Genomic DNA, 27,170 nt, shown 5'->3' on the forward strand with positions numbered 1-27,170 from the left:
ATTTTATTTATATTAATTTTTTAGTTATAAATTGTTACATTATACAAGAAAGAATATTACCACATTTAGGATTTTTTTCATTGGATTATAACATCATTCCATATATCAAAAGTCAAATAAATAAATATCACATTATTAATATATATAAATAATAAATATTTATTATAATTTTTTATTTATCAAAATATAAATTAAAAGTAGTCATAGGTTTTATTTAGAAATATAGTGATACTAACTCAAAAATAACTCAAAAATAAAATTCAACTAGCCCTAGTTAAAGGAATATTTGTTCTCAATTGAAATTTGGTATAGTATTATTGGTTGGTTACTTTAAAATTTTAAAATAAAGTAAAAAAATTCCGTAATACGAGGAGGAACCTTTATAAGGCAACTATAAAATAAATATATATTCAAAAGTTAATCATCATATTGACATATATCAAATGCTCGAAGGCATACTCGGAGGAACCTTTATAAACTCACAATAGTGAATGAAAATAAATCCATATTACACTCCTAACAACATAAATAATAGTATCTCTTACTCGTCAAAGTAAGGACATGTTGTTGAATCTCGGATTTTGATGATGAAATCAATTGATGTGTTTGTGATCTAATATGCATTTAAGTAACGCAGGACTAGCTTCGATCATAAAAGGCAAATTGATTAAAGTAGGAGAAATCAAACGTTAGGCCAAAGAGAACATATTAGAAGATTGGACGTCGGCTGGAGGATCGATCGACGTGTCGGTAGAAGGCTTCGTGTCATGAATTTAGGCATCGGGTTGAAGGATCAGACTTTACGCCAAGGAGATTGGAAGTTGCAAGAATCAACATGTCGATTGGGCAATACATCGAAGGATTGGACGAAGTGTCAGATGAACCAATGACATGTCGGACAACATAGGATTCGCTTGTAATCGACTATGTCTAGATTGAGTTAGTTTAGAGTCTAATTGAGTCAATTTAGAATGTAATTAGGTCAACTCAATTAGGGGATAATTAGGCATAAGTTAGGGCTGAGTTGGGTCGAATGGAATACCCACTCAGCCACTTAGAACCATGCTAGGCAGTGGCACCACCCATGGTGGGTGATAGAACCACTTGAAGCTCAACCTCCGAGGAGGTCCAGTCGATGGTACCGCCCAAAGTTGGCAGTGGTATCATCGGCCATAAAAGCTATCAAGCGATGTTACCACTAGAGCCTAGTCTCCGAGGCTCTGTCAAGTGGTGGTACCGCCAATATCCTAAAAATTGAGAATGAGACACTTTTAGGCTTCAATTTTTAATCTGTTTGGAGCCTATAAATACCTTTATCATCCCTGTTCAGATCACACAAGAATTGAGAACAAAAACAAAGATAAATTCTGTTGTAATCTTATGAGAGTTCTCCTTCTATAGTCTAAGGTTGATTTTTATTTAAGAGAGGAGTAAGTGGGGGTGTAAAGGTTCTCTCCTCAACTTGTCAAAAAGAGAATTGAGTTGTACGGGTAGTTGATCTTCGGTAATGGAAGCCGGTGGTCTCAACGAAAGAGCAATCAGAAGTGGACGTAGATCACGATAACCGAACTACTATAAAAATCTGGTTTGAATTTACTTCTTACTATTTACCTTTATTGCAAACTAAATTCATACTTTCACTAAGCTTCCGTACGCTTTCCAAGTTAATATTTTTTCGATACGATTTTTCATCGAACAAAATTTTTAAAACCAGTGATTTTAACGAAAGCACTAATTCACCCCCCCTCTTAGTACCGACTCAATCATAACACACGTTCTATCCAATAATAGATATAATAACTATCCGATCGTCATGTCTTATAACCTGTTAATCCTCAAAGGGAATCACCCTACCTGTCCTTAGTAGGAAAATAAAATCGTCTTATAACATGTTATGTCTATATAGAAATGAAATAATACATTGAAACATTTAAAGTTATCTTTCAAATATCATTAATGTTAAATAACATCAATTAGCTATCAATCAACTTGTATTATAACTCAATGTTTCAATTGAACTCGATTTAACTAGAACCTAATTTAATCGATCTCTAATCCTCATTTAATCGATTTTGAGAAGAGGTTACTTGGTGTTCTGGGTTTTAGCATCATCCCATTTGATTCAAGATTTCGATACCTTTTCTTGCCGGACAAGACTTTCTTGACCACTGAATTGCTCAGAATTAACCGACGATGAGTGATCTAATTATGAATTTGCATGAGTTTTTTTTTTCCAAATCTAACTACAGATATAATTCCATTAGAGATTCTTATCTATTGGGCAGATAGCTCATTAGTTCAGTCCATAATGAGCTTTAATAACTCATAACTCATACTAGTATTTTTTTTTTCTTTTAACATAAATCCTAACTTTTTTTAATATAGACGTGTGGCAGGTAAGGTTGAAACAAAAGGACAATGAAGATTGTGGACGAGGTTGAGAAAGAAAAAAAAAAGAAAAAGGAGAACCTATAATATTGGCAATTAAGGGTAAAAAAAATAAGAGAAGAAAAAAAGAATGAAGATGAGAATAACTCAGAGGCTCCTTTTATGACTTAAAGGATGCAGTAAGTATTATTTAGTATGTTATATTTCTTTTTTTTCTTACATTTCAAAGCATTATTCGTTTTTGTACACTAATAGTATGTTATTCGTTGTCTCCTCTCTTGAAATCGAACAAATCCCAAAAAGTTATATAGACAAGATGTTGTCTATCTAAGATTGTATAGTGCAGATTGGTTATAGTTGCAGAATGACAAGATGTTGTTGCTCGACAGGGAACGCATGCATGCATGCATATGAATCAACTAAACAATCCTCTTCTCTTTCATGAACTTTTTCTTGCACAACCTGTTTACTTTGCATTATTAAGTCAAAGTGAATTTGTCTATGATATGTTATACCTTCGCATAACAATTTTAATATTGTCTCCCAAGAAATCATTTCTTGCTGTTTCATTCACAATAGCAGAAAATTCTACTAACAAAAAACCCTTTATTTCATGATGATAAGGCATATTTTGTATTCCCGTCACGTCACAACCTCTGTCGCATCACGCCCCCACCAAGTCGGCACGAGAGTACCTCCCTGCACCGGGTTGGGACCTATACCGAGATGCACTCCCTCGTCAAGTATCGTCCCGAAAAACTCGGGGCATTCCAGGCACGTTCCGTGCATTCCGGACGTGCGACCACACAAAGGTACCATCTCGCAACTTGAGGATCGTTCACCGTATCAAATCCACGTACGACCGATCCTCGCATAATAGTATAAAAGCCCTTGACCGACATCTGGCCATGGGATGACAAAAAAAGGGGAAAAGGTAACCACCAACTTATTCTACGAGGGGCCAAAGTTGGAAACCCGCCGACGAGGGCCTTATGTGCTGGAGCTCGATCGCCTCCAGAAGCGCGACCGCCCCGATCGAAGTGGCACCTTCCCGGAAGACGATGGTAGCGTCCCAACTTCCTGACGTAATCAACCTCAACACCTCGTCCCATCGATCGTGAACTCCCGACATTAACCTGTGGATCAAGACCCCATCGGCGACGACGCATCAGGTCACATTTAATCGCAGCATTGACACAAGAAAGATAATTTTTCATTCAACTTCTTTCTCTTATCTACGAGAATGTATACATAATAGGAAATACAAACAAAAAGAAGGTCTCTTCACGTTGTTTCGAACAGTTCCTCTTCTTCACCGCATGGCCGAAGCGTATTAGAGTAAGGGGTCAACGGTGGGTAAGGGCATTCCAGCGATGCCAGCTTCTTGAGTTCTCCATCCTTTATATCATAGATATATGCATCGCTTTCTACGGTGAAAACAAGTGACGTGGTCATCGCCACCTCACTCAGCACGATGCAGCTCACCTTTGGGGTTTCCCTGAAACCTAACTGGCCCAAGCTCACCTCATGCGCCCTCACCCATCCTGGCGGACCGTCGTTTGTCTTCCTCAGCAGCCACAGTCCGATCACCCAAGTACACGTTTCGTAATGCATTAGGCACAGCGACTTCCCCTCCCGCATGCCTATTCCGATCGTGTCCGAGTAGGCGACGGCTGCTTCTTTCGGCAGAGGGATGATCTGCGTACGCTCCTTCCTCACATCAAAGGCGACGACATACTGGTCGATCCTCTCGTTCGAGAACGAATGTGACGATGCCCAGAACACGACGTCGTCGCAGATCACCGGGTGCTCCAAATGTAGTTCCAACCGACCGAAGTCGAGTTCCTTGTCCATCGTCCACACCCTCGCAGACGAGTCATAGACCTGACAGCGGTGCAACTTACTCCTTACTGGGTGCCGTGAAAGGTAGACCAACCTGTAGCTTTTCGTCACCCCATCTCCATCGTTCATGAATCTCACCGCGATGCCACCCCATGTACAATACTTGCTCGGCGGGGAGGGTAGCTGGCACCGAGTACCACGGGCCGGGTTGTAGACGCATAACGCACCATCTTTCCTATGCAACACAAAGACGAGGCCACCAGCTGACCCAACGATTTTGCCTTTGCGGAACAAGAATTCGAGGCGGCTTCTGGGCACACCGGCGTAGGGGTCAACGAGGAAGAAGGGTCCAGAAAAGTCGCGGTCGTGAGGAAAGAAGCCGGAGATGACATTGTTGTGGTACGACTGTGAAAGGAGAAAATGAGAATCTGATAAGAGCTGGCGAAAGGTCTTGCAAATAGAGAGGAGCCTAAAGAAGGTCTTTGCTGGGAGTTAGGAGAGGATCTCTGCCAGCAAGTTATCGGGAAGGGGACGACCGCTACTTCCGAGGTTGATGCTATGGGTGCTATTGAGCGTACCATCCATTCCAACGATCAGAGATTTGAAAGAGTCCAACTTATTGTCCATTATATAGAGACAATAAGTAATATATATATATATATATATATATATATATATATATATATATATATATATATCATATTTATTGAATTATAATAAAGGGAAAAACATATCATTTTCATATATATTTTTATGAAAATGGCAATAAGTAATTACATTTAATATTATCATTTCAGACATCATATGAAAATGGAAGTTAATTATTAGATTTAGTGTGATCCTTCTAAGCACTCCCCTCTGTTAGACATTATCCATGATATCTAACTTGTCAAGTAAATGATAAAATTGATTTGAATTAAGAGTCTTAGTTATCACTAAGATCAATAGATAGTGAAAATATCATTAAATTGCTCACGTTGCCTCGGATCATTACTTTTTCCTAATTCAAATAAAGAAAATAATCATCTGAAAAAAGAAGAAGCCATTTTTAGTTTCAAAATTTTCAGATAAACATAAGGATGCTAAAGATAGAATAGTTGTGCGAGGGATTATTTGACTACTCATTTTGATTGTTTTAGGGTATTTTTAATTTATGGAATTGCTAATTTTTAAGGAATCTTGAAAAAAAGAACCTTTGACACTCGAGCAAATTAAAGACTTCCAAGTTAAGAATGCTAATATGAGCCTTAGTTAAGAGTCTTAACGATCAATCCACTTCAAACCATTTTTAGATAAATTAATTTGAGATGGTAGATTATGATTAGGATAAAATGGACAAATGCAGGGTGATCATAACACCAAATCTTATCCTACTGTGAATTACATGAGTGTAGGACGAAAGCAAAATCCAACGTATTTGGGAAGATAGTGAGATTTGTCACAAAGATGTTCAAATTAGGGTAGAAGTGGTGTCTTTTACTCCAATTTTTGGAATGAATCGATTGCTCAAACTTGGCCTACTCTACATATAATTTCTAATCTTAACTTTTCATACCTTTTGAATATAAGTAAATTTAAGATTTTCTAAGATCTATAAATTTTGGTAAAAAGACTCAATCTAGATGACTATACAATTGAATTATTTAGTGGATATTGGAATATCATAATGGTCCAACTGATTTTAATTTCATCATTTTCATCATAGGTGTATGTTTATTGATGATCGACTAAAGTTTTTTTTTAACCAATATTATTATATAATTTAAATTATAAAATTCTTCTTAAAATCTTAATTGAACTTTTATTCCCCAAATTATCTCTCATGGGCAAAATTTTTTTACAATTAGCCAATATTTAAGATAATATTCTATCGACATAGGAGATTATTGTTTCGAGGTGGTAAAGGTTCTTTAGTGATAATTAAAAAAACATATTAATTATCCCTCAATGTCCCAAACTTATTTATTATCCCTCCATATGCTTGCATCATTCATTCTAATTTAGTCGGGGCATATGAACTTTTTCTTGCACAACCTGTTTACTATGCGTTATTAAGTGAATTTGCCTATGATATGTTATACCTTCTCATAACAATTTTAATATTGTCTCCCAAGAAATCATTTCTTGCTGTTTCATTCACAATGGCACAAAATTCTACTAACAAAAAACCCTCTATTTCATGATATTTAATCGCAGCATTGGACACAAGGAAGACAACATTTTTCATTCAACTTCTCTTATCTTATCTACGAGAATGTATACATAATAGGAAATACAAACAAACAAAAAAAGTCTCTTCAGGTTGTTTCGAACAGTTCCTCTTCTTCACCGCATGGCCGAAGCGTATTAGAGTAAGGGATCAACGATGGTAAATGGCATTCCTGCAATGCCAGCTTCTTGAGTTCTCCATCCCTTATACTGTAGGTGTATGCATCTTCATGTGTGGCGAAAACAAGTAGCGTAGTCGTCGCCACCTCACACAGCATGGTGGACAGCACGTTGAGTGGTTTCTTGAACCCCATCCGGTCCGAGCTTATCTCATGCGCCGTCACCCAGCGTATCCCACCGTTGTTACTCTTCTCCAGCAGCTCTAGAGCGAACACCCGAGAAGACAGACGGTAATGAATCAGGCAAACCGACTTTCCCTCCCACTTGCCGATCCCAATGGTGTCGGAGGGATCGATGTTCATTCTTTCCGGCGGTCGGATGATCTGCGTGCACTCAGTCCTCAGGTCGAAGGCGACGACGTACGCATTAATCATCCTGCACGTTTCCCGCGCCGACACCCAGAATATGGTCTCGTCGTGGACCACCGGGTGATCCAAATCTATTGCGCCCCCTCCAAAGTCGAGACGCTTGTCCATCGTCCACTTCTTGGCCACCGAGTCGTAGACCTGGCAGCGGCGCAACGAGTACCACACCCAGGTTGATGAGAGGTACACCAGCTTGTAGTCTTTCGTCATGTCCCCATCGTTCATGAAGTTCACCGCGATGCCACCCCCCGGACACAAGTCCGAAGGTGCGCGTAGATGACACCGAGTCCTACGAGCCGGGTTGTAGACATATAAGCTACGGGTGGCCGCCCGGCGGTTGTCGTGCATGACGAAGACAAGGCCGTCAGCTGACCCAAGGATGAAGCCGTTGTTCTTGCTCAAGAATTTGCCAAAGGTTCTTGGCACGCCGGCGTAGGGGTCAACGAGGAGAAAGGAATTGAAGGCATTGCGGATCTTGACGAAGAATCCGGAGACGGCTTTGCAGAGATCTGATTGTGAATGGAGGAAATCAGACTTTTCCGAGAGCTCGTGGAAGGACTTACAGACAGGTTGGAGTCTGAAGAATGTCTTCGCGGGGAGGTAGGACAGGATCTCTTCGTGCAAGTCGTCGGGAAGCCGACAGCTTCCGGTTACGGGCTTCTCCTCACCCACGATGCCGATCTCGAGCGGAGGGTTCATCGCTGCAGCAAGAAATCTAGATTCGAAAACTGTATAAGAAATCTCACTGTGTATATATATACACACTTTAAACGTAGATATATATATATGTATCAAGATATACACATATCAATATATATATATATATATATATTTATATTTATATGTATATATCTATCTATCTATCTGTCTCTCTATCCCTCTCTGTCTACATATATATATATATATATATATATATATATATAGAGAGAGAGAGAGAGAGAGAGAGAGAGAGAGATATAGATAGATATATACATATATATACATAGATAGATATATATATATATATATATATATATATATATATATATATATATATATATATATATATATATGTGTGTATATATATGTATATATCTATCTATCTATTTCTCTATCCCTCTCTCTCTCTCTCTCTCTCTCTCTCTCTCTCTCTCTCTATATATATATATATATATATATATATATATATATATATATATCTATGTATATCTATCTATCTATCTATCTATCTTAACATTGGTCTTTTTTTTGACATGAGTTGAGTGCAACGCGAAGACACACACGTTGAAAGATGCATGCCTCGTTAGCAGCTCGTGTAGACGTTCTTCTCTTTATTTTGGTACTTCAACATCACCAAGAAATCATATTTTGGTCATATTGTCTATCTCTGCAAGCTATATGTGCTCATTATTGTTTCTGAGTTTCGTAAGCGATTTGTTTTTTTGTGATACATACATACATACATACTTTTTACCATTTATAAATAGGGATGTTTTTTGTTGGGGCCATACTCGACTGAAAATCCAATTGGGGTCTGAATCTGATAAGCTTTTGGATCCAAAATGAGGAGGACCCGTACCTAAGAAGATTCAGATCGGACATTCTAATTTATGTATCATCGGGTGGGTGAGATATAGGATCCATACTTGATCTTGTAATGTTAATGGATCCAAAATTTTAGGTTGGACTTCATATCTTGTATGGAGCCACGAGGGTTATGGGCATTCCTATCCCCATAAGACATGCAAACCACAGCAGATTTCCTTTTCTGCTTCATTCTTACGTGTGTTCGAAACAAGCATTCCTCCGTTGGAAGGCTAAACATTTATTTTCTCCCATTGGCATCCTCGCAGCCGGCGGTGTAATGGGATGTGTGAAGAGCGGCAGCCAGAAGTCATTAGTTGCCGGAGGGGTATCGGCTGCGTTATTGTGTCACGTGTACACCCAGCTTCCAGAACGACCTCTATACGCATCATCCCTGGGGTTAGGGGTTCTACCATGGCTATTCTGCTCAACACCGGCTATATCTATCTTTTTTCCCCCTTCTCCTTATGCTTACTTAACCTGCCTGTTTTACTTATCAGGTACGTCCGTGACTCTTCTAGCTGTAATGGGGTCTCGCAACAAGTAGTCTGGAAAGGTATTCCCTGCAGGTGTCGTTTCTCTTGTGTCCTTGATAATGGCCGGTGGCTATCTTCATGGAATTCTGCGTAGCAGTAAAACATTGTATGTTTTGAATAGTCTTCTTCGTGTTCTTCGTGGACTTGCAGTAACCTTTTCTTTTATGCAGCTTGACTGTGTTCTTGTCTACCCAGTCACAGTTTCTACTGTGCAAGAACTTGCATAATTTGGATGCAGTTTTGCTAGGAAATAGAACATTACATCAACAGGCTCTTCTAATGATGAAATAGAACATTTCATCATTAGGTTCTCTAAGGTTGTCAATTGTAGATGCTTGATGGTTTGCTTCACGAGGACATAAATGGCCAATGGCCAATTAGATCTTTCAAATAGGCTCTTCTAATGCCATATCCAATGCTCTCTTGATGGCTTTGTCGAAAGGTCTAATTACATATTAATCTTTGTAATTATTTATTTTTAATATTTTAATTTTTATATTTTAAAAAAATTACATTAAGATATCTATACTTTGGAATATTTACGAAAGTAAAACATTTGATCACATTACTCTAATAATCTCTATGTTGATCTATAATACCTTTTAAAAAAATAGTATAATTTCATTATACTACAAGCAAGCAAGCAGGAATTGGACACTAAGAAAGAGAAACCGAAGAAAAATTTTCATGCTATTTTTTGTCTCTCTACGGTAATGCATATATATATGACAGGGAAAAAGGAAAAAGTCAGCTCCTCTTCCTGACCGCATGGCCGAAGCCGAAGCGTATTAGAGTAAGGAATCAACGGTGGGTAATGTCACTTTGTATAGTGAAAACAAGTAACGTCACTCAGCATGATGGAGCTCAGCAAGTAGTGAAAACACCACCCAAGTACACATTTCGTAATGGATTAGGCACAGCGACTTCCCAGCTTCATCGGACCAACGAAGTCCATGCTATGGGTGTTGTTGAGCGTACCGCCCATTCCGACGATCAGAGATTTGAAAGAATACGACTGTCCAAGAGGGAAGGGGGTAATTACCGTACCCCGAGCCGCAGCAGGAACACGTTACCCTACTTCTTCGCCATGCCCACGAGGTTCCGGTGGTTGAGGTCGTTGCCGACCTGTAGCCAGTTTCCGAAGATAGGGAAGGAGACGGGGCCGGGAGGGGCGCCATTGGAGCCGGAGCGGGAGAATACGAAGAAGAGGAGGAGAGGAAGAGAGAGAAGGGAGGGAGATTGATCAGTGAACAGATGCTTGGCAGCGTACGTGCAGGCAACTGCCGCAAGGGTGAGCATGGCCGGCCAACTTTGTGGTGGAGGCAGCCATGGCGATGGTCGTTGGCTTCCTTCTTGTTGCCAGTGCTGGTTGGATGCAAAGGAGGGAGAGTGGACGGTGATTTATATGCCAAGTAAGCGGTGGTGGTTCGCTCGCCCGCCCGCCGCACCTCCCTTTCAGCTTTCTTGTTGAAGTTTCCGCGTCCCACCACCGTGCCTGCATGGATGTATATACACACGTTCTTGTCATTCTCTGCATCATATATCGACACAGCTTTCTTCTTTTAAGGACCGATTGCCATATTCATCAACTCTTTCCATGAAACTATATATATTTCATATTTATTGTATTACAATAAATTAAAAATATATATATCGTTCTTTATATATTTTTATGAAAATGACACATAGTAATTACATTTAAAATTATCATTTCAGACATCATATGAAAACAATAGTTAATTATTAGATTTAGTGTGATCCATCAAATCACTCTCCTCCGTAAGACATTATCCATGACATCTAACTTGCCGAGAAAAGAAAGGGAAAAGGAAGCAGAGGTTACTTGGTGTTCGGGGTTTTAGCATCATCCCATTTGATTCAAGATTTCGGTACCTTTTCTTGCCGGACGAGACATCCTGAGATCTGACCACTGAATTGCTCAGAATTAACCTCTTTTATTGGCAATTAAGGGCAAAAAAATAAGAGAAGAAAAAAAAAAAAGATGAAGATGAGAATAATGCAGAGACTTCTTTTATGACTCAAAGCATGCAGTAAGTATTATTTAGTATGTCATATTTCTTTTTTTTTTCTTACATTTCAAAGCATATAAATTCGTTTTTGTACACTAATAGTATGTTATTCGTTTTCTCCTCTCTTGAAATCGAACAAATCCCAAAAAGTTATATAGACAAGATGTTGTCTATCTAAGATTGTATAGAGTTCAGATCGGTTATAGTTGCAGAATGACAAGATGTTGTTGCTCGACAGGGAACGCATGCATGCATTCATGCATATGAATCAACTAAACAATCCTCTTCTCTTTCAGGACATGTGAACTTTTTCTTGCACAACCTGTTTACTTTGCATTACTAAGTCAAAGTGAATTTGTCTATGACATGTTATACCTTCTCATAACAATTTTAATATTGTCTCCCAAGAAATCATTTCTTGCTGTTTCATTCACAATGACAGAAAATTCTACTAACAAAAAACCCTCTATTTCATGATATTTAATCGCAGCATTGGACACATGAAAGACAAAAATTTTCATTCAACTTCTCTTCTCTTATCTACGAACAGTTCCTCTTCTTCACCGCATGGCCGAAGCGTATTAGAGTAAGGGATCAATGGGGAACTGCATCCCAGCCATCCCAGCTTCTTGAGTTCTCCATCATTTATATCATAGCTATATGCCTCGCTATCTACGGTGAAAACAAGTGACGTGGTCATCGCCACCTCTCTCAGCACGACGCAGCTCACGTTGCGGGGTTTCCTGAACCCTAACTGGCCCAAGCTCACCTCATGCGCCCTCACCCATCCTGGCGGACCGTCGTTTGTCTTCCTCAGCAGCCACAGTCCGATCACCCAAGTACACGTTTCGTAATGCATTAGGCACAGCGACTTCCCCTCCCACATGCCTATTCCGATCGTGTCCGAGCGGGCGACGGCTGCTTCTTTCGGCAGAGGGATGATCTGCGTGCGCTCCTTTCTCACATCAAAGGCGACGACACACTGGTCGATCTCGTTCGAGAACGAATTTGACGATGCCCAGAACACGACGTCGTCGCAGATCACCGGGTGCTCCAAATGTAGTTCCAACCAACCGAAGTCGAGTTCCTTGTCCATCGTCCACACCCTCGCAGACGAGTCATAGACCTGACAGCGGTGCAACTTGCTCCTTACTGAGTGCCGTGAAAGGTAGACCAACCTGTAGCCTTTCGTCACCCCATCTCCATCGTTCAAGAATCTCACCGCGATGCCACCCCATTTACAATACTTGCCCGGCGGGGAGGGTAGCTGGCACCGAGTACCACGGACCGGGTTGTAGACGAATAAGGCACCATCTGTCTTATGCAACACAAAGACGAGGCCACCAGCTGACCCAACGATTTTGCATTTGCGGAACAAGAATTCGAGGCTGCTTCTGGGCACACCGGCGTAGGGGTCAACGAGGCAGAAGGCTCCAGAAAAGGCGCTGTCGTGGGGAAAGAAGCCGGAGATGACATTGTTGTGGTACGACTGTGAAAGGAGAAAATGAGAATCTGATGAGAGCTGGCGAAAGGTCTTGCAAACAGAGAGGAGCCTAAAGAAGGTCTTTGCTGGGAGGTAGGAGAGGATCTCTGCCAGCAAGTTATCGGGAAGGGGACGACCGCTACTTCCGAGGTTGGTGCTATGGGTGCTATTGAGCGTACCATCATCCATTCCAACGATCAGAGATTTGAAAGAGTCCAACTTATTGTCCATTATATAGAGAAGTAAGAGGGAAGGATGACGACTCTTAGTGTGAGAAGATATCCAACTCTCCTCGTTTGAAACAGAGAAATGTTTCGAGGACCGATTGCCATATTCATGTACTCTTTCCATGAAAATATATATATATATTTATTGTATTACAATAAAGGGAAAAACATATCATTTTCATATATTTTTATGAAAATGGCAATAAGTAATTACATTTAATATTACCATTTCAGACATCATATGAAAATAGTAGTTAATTATTAGATTTAGTGTGATCCTTCAGAGCACTCCCCTCTGTTAGACATTATCCATGATATCTAACTTGCCAAGTAAATGAAAAAATTGATTTGAATTAAGAGCCTTAGTTATCAATAAGATCAATAGATAGTGAAAAAATCATTAAACTTTGTTACTTGAGATGGTAAGTTTTGATTAGACGTTTCTATTTTAAAATCAATAATATATGTATATATTGAAACTCTTATTTAAACTTTGTTACTTGACTATTAAGACATTAAAGATTTATTATTAGACTCAAAAACTAATTTGTAGTGATTATATTAATTTGTAAGGACCCAAATTATATTGTAGAACTTTGCAAGGAAAATTATGTAAAAATGCCGCAGCCTGTCATACGCCGCCGCAGCCGTCCTCATCGGCATTCCTGGGTGCGTTCATGTGCCACGCGGCGCTCCTAAAGTTCTACAATATAATTTGGGTCACAAAGAGAGATTCACAACGGCGGAAACCCGCCTAGATGTTCTTGAAGCGAGCATGGAGGAACTCTACCATGGCCAACAAAAACTAGTTGGGGTAGAGAGCTCGCAAGAGGAAGCGGAGTCCAGGATCGACAAGGTCGAGGCCCTAGTCGACCGACTGTCTGATGACACCAAAGACTCCGTGCAACACTTACAGGATGTTGTGGCGGAACTCACTTCAAAGGTGGCCATGCTTGCAAGAACACTAAATGCGGGAGGAAGCAACACCCGCGTTGCACTGCCACAAAATTTGAGGGCACCCGAGCCTCATGGATATGGAGGGGCCAGAGATGCCAAAGAGCTCGAGAACTTTCTGTTCGACATGGAACAATACTTCCGAGCTACGAGGCCCGATTCTAAAGATACCAAAGTTTCTATAGCAACAATGTATCTGAACGGAGATACGAAACTTTGGTGGCGAACCCGTTGGGAGGAGATCCAACAAGGCCGGTGTCGAGTCGACACATGGGAGGACTTGAGTTCGTCGCAAGAAGGAAGTTGAGACAACTCCGCCAGAGTACCACCATCCGAGACTATGTGAAACAATTTTCTGCACTAATGCTGGACATACAGGACATGTCCGAGAAGGACAAGTTGTTCAGCTTCCTCGATGGTTTGAAGCCATGGGTTCAACAGGAGCCAAATCGAAGGAATGTTACCGATGTGGTCGGGGCAATTGCTACTGCAGAAAGACTCACCGACTTTGTTTCCTCCGAAGACCCAGGGAGAAGGAAACAATCTTCAGGCAATCGCCCTCCAAAACATTCTCAAGGGAAGGAGCTCGGGGGCGAACAAAAGAAGAAGAGTTCCCACAAAGGGCCAAACCCGAAAGGCAAGACCTCAAAACCTAAAGGATGTTTCTTGTACGGAGGACCGCACATGGTGAGAGAGTGCCCACAAAAACAAGCACTCAATGCTTTGACGGCTTCCATCCAACCCCCCCGATCGGACAAGGGCAAAGCTGTTGCTCTTACTTCGAGCAGTTCTGAATCCAACAGCGATGACGAGGAGTCGCAAGGACCCCGAATGGGAGCAATGCGTTTGTTGAACGTCATGCGGGGTCAAGTGGGGGAGAACATCAAAACAAAGCTACAAAAAGAAGGAAGTAGTGAGCTGATGTATGTGGACATCAAGCTAAATGGCCAAACGACCCGTGCAATGGTGGACACGAGCGCTACCCACAACTTCATAGCCGATCGAGAAGCACAACGACTTGGGTTGATATTGGAGAAGAGCCCAAGCCGAATGAAGGCGGTGAACTCGGAGGCCAAGCGAATCTCCGGGTTGGCGAAGGGTGTTCCCATCAAAATCGGGACATGGAGCAGGAACACCAACATGATGGTCGTGCCATTGGATGACTTCCAAGTGATCCTTGGAATGGAGTTTATGCACCCGGCAAAGTTGGTGCCAATGTCGTTCTTGAACTCCCTATGTATGATGGGAGGCGAGGACCCCTGTGTGGTTCCCATCTCTCGGAGAGGAACCAAGGAGCCCTGACACATATCGGCATTACAACTGAAGAAAAGGGTGCGAAAAGGCGAATTGACATTCATGGCTGCTATGAAGCTAAAGCCACTCAACGAGAAGGCCATTCAAGAACCTGCTGCGGTGGCGAACGTCCTGAAAGAGTTCAAGGACGTTATGCCACCCGAGTTACCGAAGACTCTTCCACCACGCAGAGGCATGGATCACAGCATCGAGCTGGAGCCAAGAGTGAAGCCTCCAGCGAGACCACCCTACCGCATGCCCCCGCCAGAGTTGGCAGAACTCAGGAAGCAGTTAAGTGAACTGCGGACTTGTTCGACCAATTGGGCAAAGCTAAGTATTTCTCAAAACTCGACCTTCGGTCGGAGTATTGGCAGGTGCGCATTGCTGAAGGCGACGAAGCGAAGACTACCTGTGTGACCAGGTATGAAGCGTTTGAGTTCTTGGTGATGCCTTTCGGCTTAACCAACGCTCCGACCACATTCTGCACTCTCATGAACCAGCTATTCAAGGAGTATTTGGATAAGTTCGTGGTCATCTACTTGGACGATATCGTCGTCTACAGTCAAACGCTTGAGGAGCATGTCAATTACCTTCAGACGATTTTCAAGGTTCTCAGGGAGAACACTTTGTTCGTGAAAAGGGAGAAATGCTACTTTGCTCAAACTGAGATATTATTCTTGAGACATCGAATCGGTGATGGCACCATTCGGATAGATAAGTCGAAGGTGCAAACAGTTGCAGAATGGCGAACTCCAAAGAAGGTGCTAGAGTTGAGATCCTTCCTTGGTTTCGTCAATTATTATCGATGCTTCATAGCGGGATATTCGAAGCGTGCAACCCCACTAACGAAGTTGCTGAAGAAGGAGCAGCCTTGGAAGTGGTCTGACAAATGTGAAATAGCATTCCAAGATATGAAGGCTGCTGTTATAGAAGAACCAGTGCTCAAATTGCCAAACTATGGGGAGCCTTTTGAAGTCCATACAGATGCTTCAGACTTCACTATTGGGGGAGCACTCATGCAGGAGGGTCATCCGGTGGCCTACGAGAGCCGCAAACTCAACGAGACCGAGCGGCGGTATCCATTGCATGAGAAGGAGATGACAGCAGTGATCCACTGTCTACGAGTTTGGCGACACTATCTCCTCGGATCGCGATCTATGCTGAGGACGGACAACATCGCTCTGAGCTATTTCCAAACTCAGAAGAAGCTCTCCCTAAAGCAGGCGCGTTGGCAGGACTTCCTGGCTGAATTTGATATGACAATGGAGTATAAGCCTGGGAAGGCAAATGTCGTGGCCGATGCATTGAGTCGGAAGGTGGAGCGTGTGAATGCCGCCCAATCGGAGGGCGGAAACCAAGCAAGTCAGTTGCACTCCAACTTCCTTTCCAGAATCAGGGATGGACTGTATAGTGACCCCCAAGTAGTTATCCTAATGCAGCTCATCAAAGAAGGCAAGGCACGACGATTTTGGGTCCAGGAGGGACTCGTTTACACAAAAGGGAATAGAGTTTATATTCCCCGAGTGGACAATTTGAGGCGTGAACCCTTAAAAGAGTGTCACGATTCCCTTTGGGCTGGACACCCAGGCATTCACAGAACGTTGGCTCTCGTGGAGAGGGCCTTCTACTGGCCGAAGATGGGGACTGATGTGGAGGAATATGTTCGAACATGCCTTACTTGCCAACAAGACAAGGTGGAGCAGCGGAAGCCGGTGGAACTTTTGGAGCCGTTGCCCGTACCAGAAAGGTCGTGGGAGAGCATTTCCTTGGATTTCATATCAAGCTTGCCACTTGTAGGGAGACTTGGATTGATACTCGTGGTGGTCGATCGGTTTTCAAAGTATGCAACTTTCATTGCTGCTCCCCTACACTGTTCAGCAGAGGAGGCGGCCAAGCTTATGATGAAGATTGTGGTGAAGTATTGGGGAGTCCCACACAATATCATTAGTGATCGAGATGCTCGGTTCTTGGGAAGATTCTGGACCGAGCTATTCAAATTGTTGGAGTCGAAGTTATACTTCTCTACAAGCCTCCACCCCCACACGGATGGCCAGACTGAAAGGATAAACTCACTCCTGAAGCAATATCTCCGGCACTACGTGAGTGCCAACCAACGAGATTGGGTGAAGCTGTTGGACATTGCCCAATTCTCCTACAACTTGCAGCGGAGCTCTGCATCCAACAAGAGCCCCTTCGAGATCATCACAGGACAACAACCGTCAACTCTGCACACCATGGCAATTGGGTATACTGGGAGTAGTCCATCAGCCTATCATTTCACAAAAGAGTGGCATCGAAATGCAGATATTGCGCGGGCTTACTTGGAGAAGGCGGCAAAAATGATGAAGAAGTGGGTAGACTTGGGAAGGCGACCACAAGAGTTCAAAGTTGGCGATTTGGTGTTGGTAAAGCTCCAACCGGCATCACTCCAATTCTTTAGGAACAAAGTCCACAAAGGATTGGTGCGCAAGTATGAAGAGCCCTTCCCAATTATCAGCAGGTTAGGCAACGTCTCTTACAAGTTGCAGCTGCCGGCGTGGTTCAAAATTCACAACGTTCTTCACGCCAGCAACCTAAAAGCCTACCACTTGGACCCGCAAGATGCTTCCCGAAGTGTTCCAACTCGGCTACCTCCCATCACAACCTCCTACGAGAAGTGAGTTGAAACCATTCTGGCGGACCGCAAGATAAAGCTACCCAACGGAGCTAAGCAGATAAAGTACTTGGTGAAGTGGTGAAAGCTTCCCCGAACAAAAGCCAGTTGGGAGCCTGAAGACGCCTTGCGACATGAAGAAGAAATCATCAACAACTACCAACAAGCGTCGACGAGGGCGTCGACAGTTTAAGTGGGGGAGAATGTCACGAACGATCGTCGCGCACTCGCAACAACTCCGTTCAACGAACCGTTCGTCGCTCACACCTACATGTACAGCTGTTTGACAGCATGTTTTCTCTTAGTTTTGGGTTATTTTGCTTGTAAAAATGTAAGTTCGAACAAGCTGCAGCGTTACAAAGCGATCGCTCACCGAAACGAGCAAAACAGCCTAAAACAGCTCCGTTTTCGCGTGCCGCGGGCTGATTTCTGGAATCTGCCTATGCTCACCAAAACGTCAGCCATCTCAGCCCCTTTGAACCCCCCGGGTGGCACAGGGCTGGATGGGGCTTCGGATATATACCGGGCGTTGAACACTCTTTCGCAAGTTCGCAAGTTCGCAAGTTGCCTTGATGGGAACTTGTTGTCGCGCCCGGGACCAGGTGAGTGGTTGTTTGTGGGCTTGCAGCTGTTCGTTCAACCTTCTAAAGCCCTTGTTTTCCCCCTCTCCCTCTTTTCTCTTGTGCACGCAAGGTGCTCGCTGAATTGCTTGTAAAGCTTCCCCTTTTCGCGAGATGTCGGGACTTGTCCGCCGCTCGTTCTTTCGAACTAATCAACTTTATTCTTTTACAGGTCCTTCGGGACTTGCGAGAGGTTACAAGTGGGCTGATCCTCGCGGAGCAATATCGCAAGGGCGAAGCGCAACTTAGGCAATGCAAGCTAAGTTCGCGTCTTTGCCGCAAAGGTGACCCGCGACTTAGACAACGCAAGCTAAGTTCGCGTCTTTGGCCGCAAGGATGCCTCACGCCTTAGGCAATTCCAGCTAAGGCCGTGACACTATGTCACTTGCTAAGATTGCAGCTTTTAATTGCCATCCATGTGGTCACTCCCTCCATCACATTATGATACCAGCTCCATATGTTCTGCCATCTCCTACATTTACTTACTGTACACATGAATTAATAACTTGGATCTCAAACTGTACCCAGCTCTCACCCACATTAGGTTGATTTCTGCAGAGGAAACGAAAGAAACATTGCAGAAACAGGACCAGCTATTGGACACTATTCGTTCTCATTTGGCACCCTAAAGAAACAAATATTGGTGATTCGTTAGCCTGCAATCTTCGTAAGGTGTGTCTTCCTAGGCCATAAAAGTTAAAATTATGGTGCCCTTTCTACAGGAATCTCTTCCTTCTACCTGCTGGATTCTTAACAAGATGCAGAAATTTAGAAGGGTTGTGAGGTACTGTCTGATCTAGAATCATGTGATATACCTTAACTTCCCATCTGTCTCTGCACAGACACTGATGGACCGTAACAACTATTATGAGGGAATTCCACAAGTTTGCATCCCAAGACACAGTAAGTAATTTGGGTTCCTCGACGGTGTTAGATTGCAGAACGACTAAAAGCAAGAACCCAAGAGAACTGTCCGATATATGTACACATTGCAGCATGATGTGGAGGACAGTTCTCCTCATGTTACACAAAGTGCTTGATGGTCTTTGTTTCGTCTAAGGAAGAAAAGAAAACAATAAAAGGAAATAAAATCTTTTACCAGGCACACGGGAAAACAGAAGGGGAACAGAAGGAGTTACAGGAGATTGGTGAAGAAACTTCAGATCAAACTACACGAATTCTCTTCTTGGGAGGGAGAGGAAGGAAGACCGAGGTAAGATCGGGAGTAACGGCGTGGAATTCCATGGAAGGAGCCGGCGGTACCCTCTTCGCCGGCTTCGGCTTTCTCTTCGCCGGCGTACAAACAAGGACGGGCTTGAGAACGGTCTCTTCCGCCTTTTGGTGTGACGCACTCTTCCTCTTCGGTTTCGGCAGCATCGGGACGGCCTTCCACGGGCTTGTCCCGCGTCGGCGCAGTCTTTATGGGCGGAAGCAGAGGCAATTCACCTACGACGACGACGACCGCCTCGGAGCCCATGGCTGCGGAGATCAAGAACTGAAGACGAAGGCAGTGGAGGCCACAGGATTCCCTTGAGAGGAGCAAAGAGAAGCACACCTCACAAGGTGGTCGGCTCGGAGAGGAATCCTTGTGGTGGAGGAGAAGAGGAGAAGAAGCTGAGCAGCAAATTTGGAGGGAGAGGGAAGGGCGAAGGAGTAAATTGGAGGAGCGAGGCAGCAGCTTCGACGTTGTGGCATCTCTACGGCTGTCCTCGACAAAAGAGAAATGCCAGGATCCACGTCTTAACGCCGCTTTCGGCACCCTCCTCCATTTCCCCGGTGAACCAACTTTTCGTCTCCTTTTTTCTGTTCTCGCTGCTCTGCTGAAAGCGTCGTCGGCAGTGGGCTGCGGACGACAACAAAGCATTAAATAACCGGTTAGTGTGGAGAGAGAGAGAGAGAGAGAGAGAGAGGCACCATACTCGATCAACTTGTTCATTCCATCGGTCGTTGTCCCCAACTCCATTAGCCTTCTTTTGGTTTATTTTTCTCTTCCTTTTTTTTGTGTCCGAGTCAAGAAAGGTTGTGTCGACAACAGACGAGGAGAATATGAAGGCTAAGGTAGACTCTTTTGCACGAGGCAAACTGTGTAGGGTTAATAAAAAGTAACTTCGATGTTCCTATCCTTCTTGGATGCCATGGGACCTATAATTTTTGTTAATGGGCGCAAACAACAAATTAATAGGTTAGATTCTATTCTATTCTATTCTATTCAAACACATCCGCGCATCTGCCACGCTAGATAAGACATGGGCATGACCCTTTGATGGATCAATCACGAAGAATGGTTATACGGCTTTACCTTTGAATCTACGTCAAAATGGTCAAAGTTACCATGGAAACTATCACAATCAAACTCCACTATGTATCATTAGACACTTCAATTCTGTATCCATGTGAAACTAATCTTCCTGCCAACATTTATAATACAAACTCAATAAGAGACCTTCTTTCATGGGTCTCATTTTGCTTTCATAGGGGGCATATCAAAATTGTTCCTTGAGGCTTAAATTACCAAACTTGAGCTACTTTAATTGCAGGAGTAAATTCCAAATGGTAAAAATGGTATGTATATATAAACGACTATTCAGGAAGAAATTTAGGCACTCTAACCAAACAATCTTATTGATTATTCTAACAAAAGTGAAAACAGCATGATACAGACTCCACTAAACCATTACAGATAACAAAGCGATAACAAAGATCAAGCAGACAATTTGTACCTATTGCTGCTCGGTTGTGTTATCAAGGCTAGCCAAGAAACTGTACCACGACACCAAGTGATGTTGTCAGAACTACCCCTTTGATAGGCCTCCTGTAACAGTTTCTTTGCTGCTTGTTCTGGATCTTGTAGGGGTTTGACAATAGCTACCACCGCCTCCTGAATTTGGAACCAAATGAAAAAGAAAGGGTTCAATCTTCGGAGATGATATTTCAGGTACCTACTTTTTTTTTTGTTTTTTGTTATTTTCTTCTTTTAAAGTATACCTCATTCGTTCGTGACAACATCCCACAATCAGTCACTTGCAAGGATGAGGAATTCGAGAGATCCATCAACCGCTTCCACCTGCATTCAACAGTAGTCGAAGCAGTCAAAGGCATTACTGTCAGATGATGATATGTCTCGAGTCTTGAAGACAATAACATTGTAGGAATAAAGTGATAGGTCAGAGATCAAACATGAATTTCTGGATCTGCGACAACAAACTGTTTCAGGTGCCTATCACCAAATGCACGAGAAACGGCAAGAACACCACCGACACGCCATGTCCCTGCAGTTACAGTTGATCAGTATTTATATAACGAAATGATCTAAACTGATAAAAAATGATGGAGGAGATCAAGTACCAGCCCACATTACAAAGCCCCCAGCATCCTCAATCCTTTGCTCTCTCATCTGTTTGGTCAGGCTTGTGATCCCTTGAGACAGCTATAGCTGCAAAAGTTACAAAAAATAGCGTGAGCCGAGTTCCTAGTAAAGAACTAAACTTTTAAGAGGCTCAATCAATAATTCAATACAAGATTCTGGTGATTGTATTCTATTTCAGATACTGAATTTGTTAAAAACAGAACCTTCAAGCACATCCAGAGAAAATCATCTCCATATTATCACCATCAAAATAGAGTGATTGGTTTAATTATGAGAGCTCACATCAACCAAGTACCACAACAGGTTGATTTGCCAGGTCTCTGTTGTTCAAAGTACCAAGAACTGGCTTTTGACCATGATGCACGAGGGACAAAAGGTTTCTTTCTCTAAATTACCAAGCAATCAGAAGAATTGCCGTTGCAATCTACTGCACAAACTAGAAGCAAAACTTACCATATGGGGAACAAAAGACTTTTTTCTCTAAATTATGAAGCACCCAGAAGTTCGTTTGGTCAACTACTCTATCATGATCAGAAAATTGCTTTTGCAATATATTGTAAGAACCAAGAAACAGAACTTGCAAGTAAAATGGGTGCTCTACAAGAAATTGGCACAACTGTTTGCCTCAGAAAAGGACTTGTTGCAACTGATGCCACTGAAAAACCAAGAATCAGATGTTTGTATCAAGAGGTTCATAGAATACATAAACTTTTGTATTAATTGAGCACAAGTTGAGATGCCAAACTCGATTTAACAAAGAAAAAGTGGGAAAAAAAAAACAACGAAAATTAGAACCACAAGCAGCTTTTAATATGCTAAATAAAAAGTCTTTATTAGTTACAATTTTCAAGATAACTGGATCGAGTGATGCAACAAATTCTAGATTGATTTTTCGACCCAATCAATTGAAATGAGAAGAGATTGCATGGATATCTTATAAAGAATACAGAACAACCTCAACGGGCATAAGAACAAACATAAACAACAGGATTCAATGACAACAAGTATGTCAACAGCACCACACAGTACTGTTTATTGCCATTCATAAATCAATCAGAAATTTGAATCTAGTTAGAAGGCAATAATCTCAAACTAAAGATGACCACATATAGTAATTGAACCATGAGATGAACAAATGGGCAAGCAAACATCCAAACAAAAGCAAATGGTAGATCACGGATAATGATTATGGAAATATGTAAAATGTTAAATACCAAGCTCTACATACATGAGGGATGATTTTTGATAAAAAATATGTAAATTTGGCAAGAAAAAATAATGGAGACACAATAATATCTACCTAAAGTTCCATATAAAAAATATATTCTTTAACACTGAACAAAACAAATAATGGAGAAATATGCTTATGACAAGCTTCAGGATTAAGGAAACATCAACTTCCATTGTCATCCTGTTTTGTCATTGGCGTGAATAGTTAAACTCCCGATCGTCGAAGTCTACGATTAGATGGTTTTGACAAGGGTCAATTCCAGAATGCAAGAAATATAACCAACAAAATGTGGACTGGAGGATAAAAGACCGTAGAATAATAAATCACACCAATAAAAATCCCATTTGTAGATTCCAAGACATGTCATACATCTAAAGTGGTACCAAAACCTACTATGTACAGCGCTAAATGGAAAGTTTCATCAAGGAACAACACTCAAGCGATGAACAAAAAATAGTTCTTAGATCATACATTAAAGACAAGATAACATGACTAAACTATTAGTATACAATTTCACCAAAAGTATGTAGCTATGAAACCACTGTAGCATCGATAAGTCATAAAGACATTAAGTGCAATGGCTTATAGAAGTAGCATAAAAAAGTGATTATTATTCTTTAAATAATGCTGTGTAAAAATTGGATAACTTAATATTAAGTTTCCAATCCTGTTTAACTTGCTAGTAAACTATTAATCTTCAAATCTCATTTCAAAAAGAGTACATGCAATACGAGAGCGTAATGAACTTTAGCACCTCATCCATCATCAACAATTTAAATCCTCATTTATCACCATAAGTGTGCAGTTTCAGCCATTTCTGAAGATTTTTTCGCAGGTTCAATTCTCCAATTTCAGGCTTAAATTCTGTGAATCCAAACAGGAATATGTTCTCTTTCTCCTTCCTGTCTATACTTTTTTATATTACTATATTTTTGAAGAATCTGAAACTATATGATTATTTGTTTCAATGTGTTCAGTACACCAGAGACACACAGAGCTACTATAGCATTTGGCAGGATCAAGAGAAGGCCAAAAAACTTTGTTGGTCTAGAACCTACATATATCCTAAGAACCTAGATGTCACTGGTGTCACATTCTAAATATTGCTCTTAAATAGGTTGGGTTGTCAGAATACAGTTAGTAAAAAAAAATGCAGTAAACTCCATCTAAATTGAGCCGGTTTAGTTCTAGATTAAGTACAGAAATCCGTTACACATAATTGATGATAAGAGAACTGATTTAAGGATGAGGGGCCTACCATCTCCTCCTCTACATATGACAGCTCTAGAGTCCCCAACATTTGCAACGAGCAAACGATCACCAACAAGGACAGCTGTTGATGCAGTTGAACCCGCCTCTCGGTTCTGGCTGTTCTCAGATTTCAAAAATTCTGCGTCCGTGTGGTTGTATGCATCAGCTGAAGGTAACAGCACAGATGAATTTCATAAGCCAAATATTATTGTTCTCTAAAAGCTCTTTCATAGTACAAAATGCAAATCAGCACCACCTATAGCTGATTTTGTATCGGTAATGAACTTTGGATGCCTGAGTAAGTTGCTGAAGAGGTTTTGTTTAACATACTCTGCTACTTGGGCACCGCCATGACCTACATAACCACTCATCAAAGCATCAAAGTCTAACGTTAGGATATTGAATGTATAAGCAACTCTCCACGAGAGAAATTTACCCTAGAAAAGGATTGAAAGAAGCAAGTTAATGAATGGGTTTTCTATGTCAGTTTTACCAAAAATTTGCAAATACAAAAAAAAAAAAAGATAAGACATTCTAAACATAACAAAGACAACAAAATACTGCAGAAATTTTACCATCAAAGACCCCAAACAAGCCAACAATTTCTCCATCAACGCTGTCAATTCGCGTCTCATAGAAGTCTTCCATCGAAGATCTTTTCCCCGGACAGCTTGCATACCCATAACCAAACTTCCCATCTTGACTGTCTTGAAAGAAATAAGCATGAGTTTTAATGTTAGATTGACACGCAAGAGTAGGATGTTTCTTTACAGCCTACTTTAGGCAACATATTCAACTGCAGATTCAAGAACCACAATTAACAGATAGGAAGCAGTTCTATGAGTTTATTCAGCGTAAAAGAACCATGTTTCCCATGTAAGTTCACACATCCATATCTGACGAACCATCTCATAACTTGTTTGTCAATTATTAAGGATCTAACTTATATTGAATTATTAAGGAATAAACGACTGTTTATACATAAAAAATAAATAAATAAATAAATCTCTTCCAATAACTAGCTAGTTTGTCTTCGAATTAGAACTCAAAATATATGAAGCGAATGCTAGCATAAGATCAGCTCGAAAATCGCACGAGATACGAAACATAAACAAATCTAGAAAAGAATATCGTAAGCCTTAATACGACTTCACAAGGAATAAACGAACGAGACCTGAGTCCTCCCCCGCTGACCGGAGCACCGTCTGCTTGAAGCCCACTGATGGAGTTCAAATACCCCATCTTCCCTCCGAAATATTCGCCCCCCAAACAAAGATCAAAGTGAGGGAAGATCCCACCGAAACCACCGAAACAAGAAGGCCGATCCAATCAGCCTGGAAAGAAACCCATGCCCGATTTCCTCACACTCGAATCAGCCGTCGATCCCCACCGCGACCAAATTCACCCCCTGCAATCGACATCCGATACCCCCTCCCCCCCACAAACGTTTACCACGTCGATCAACGGAAGCAATCTCGAACTCCAAAAAGAAAAGAGGGCAGATGAAGAGATCCTTCACCGAGAGACAGAGAGAGAGAGAGAGAGGAGACGCCGAGCACTGGTTTCGATCGCTGGCAACGGGGAAGAAACGTCGAGGGAGGAAACAACGGATTAATGGTGGGGGGTAGGCGGTGGGTTTTGAGTAGAAGTTAAAATGTATGAATGGATATGCTTAGGTCTCCATTTGGTACCGAAAATAAATAGATAAATAAATACACATGTCTCAAGAAAAATAACTTTAATTGAGCGTTAAAGTATAATTAATTAAGTTTAATTGACTAAATCGAAGATCTAATTAGCAATATATGAGCATACATAACAATGCTATAATAACAATCAAAACTTAAAAGGACAAAAAATGGTTGTAATAAATCATACATTTGTGTGTGAGAGGTCACTTCTATCTTTCCTTTGCGTGCTTGCATTGCTTAAGTGGTTGCCATCACGTAACCGCATGCCATCGTTATACTTGTCGCTTGTTTGGGTGTTCTTTTCGATGCATGATTATTCCATTTCTTATGAGATATATATATATATATCGGGAGGAAGCATAATATAATGCAGCTTAATTCCCGATGGAATTAACGTGATGAACACCGACATTTTCTCGAGCATAGTATATTAACATGATAGAGCTTTTTTTCTGGGGGATTACCGATGAAATCCATGTGGGGAAGACGAGCACGTCGTTGACTTCGATCGGAAGCTGTGGCGAGGATCGAAATGACTCAGGCAGTTGGCAAGTCAACGCCTCAATCCACCAATTTTTAGTGAGGATGAATGCGATGCAAATTCCCTGTTGCATTAATTTGGTGGTATTATATATAAACACAACAATTTTCATATTTATTGACTCGGTCAATCTCTGTAAGTCGATTGTCATTTGCCCCTCGAACAGCAATTTAATGCATATGAATGTGAGGGAATTCTCTCTTTTTTTTTTTTCTCCATAAAAGAGTCTCACGTTTTCAGAAATTTTCCGACATCAATTTTTTTTTTAACCTAATACCGATTACAATATTTTTAATACGATGTTATAGTATTTTAGTAATACCCAAAAAATAATATAATATAATATATTTATAAATATAATTATTTTGAAAATATTATTTTTTACAGTATTTTTATTTTATGTTATAGTATTTTTCATAATATAAAATATTATAACTATATTTTTTATTGCATTGACGATTGTTTCTTAGTATTACTGAAAATACTATAATTGGATCGATTCATCCAACTAGTCCACAGAAAAAGGAAAAAAAGAAAAAAAAAAAAAGGGTAGATAATTGGATATTTCAAGGATTAAGCAAAAAATTAAGCGCTATTAAAAATCTGAAAAATGAGAAGTTTCTTTTTTTAAAATCAATATGTGTATATATTGATTTATATGCTAAGTAAGCGGTGGTGGTTCGCTCGCCCGCGGCACCTCCCTTACGGCTTTCTTATTTAAGTTTCCGCGTCCCACCACCGTGCTTG

The 27,170-nt window shown here is 41.3% G+C and overlaps 1 pseudogene; it reads right to left on the minus strand.

Moving 5' to 3' along the window:
- Positions 1–21,328: 21,328 nt before the first annotated feature.
- Positions 21,329–26,001, minus strand: LOC135660679 (probable protein phosphatase 2C 59; annotated as a pseudogene).
- Between the last annotated feature and the right edge of the window lie 1,169 nt (positions 26,002–27,170).

This window comes from Musa acuminata, unplaced genomic scaffold (assembly GCF_036884655.1).
Source record: "Musa acuminata AAA Group cultivar baxijiao unplaced genomic scaffold, Cavendish_Baxijiao_AAA HiC_scaffold_500, whole genome shotgun sequence".
In the NCBI taxonomy this organism is placed as follows: domain Eukaryota; kingdom Viridiplantae; phylum Streptophyta; class Magnoliopsida; order Zingiberales; family Musaceae; genus Musa; species Musa acuminata.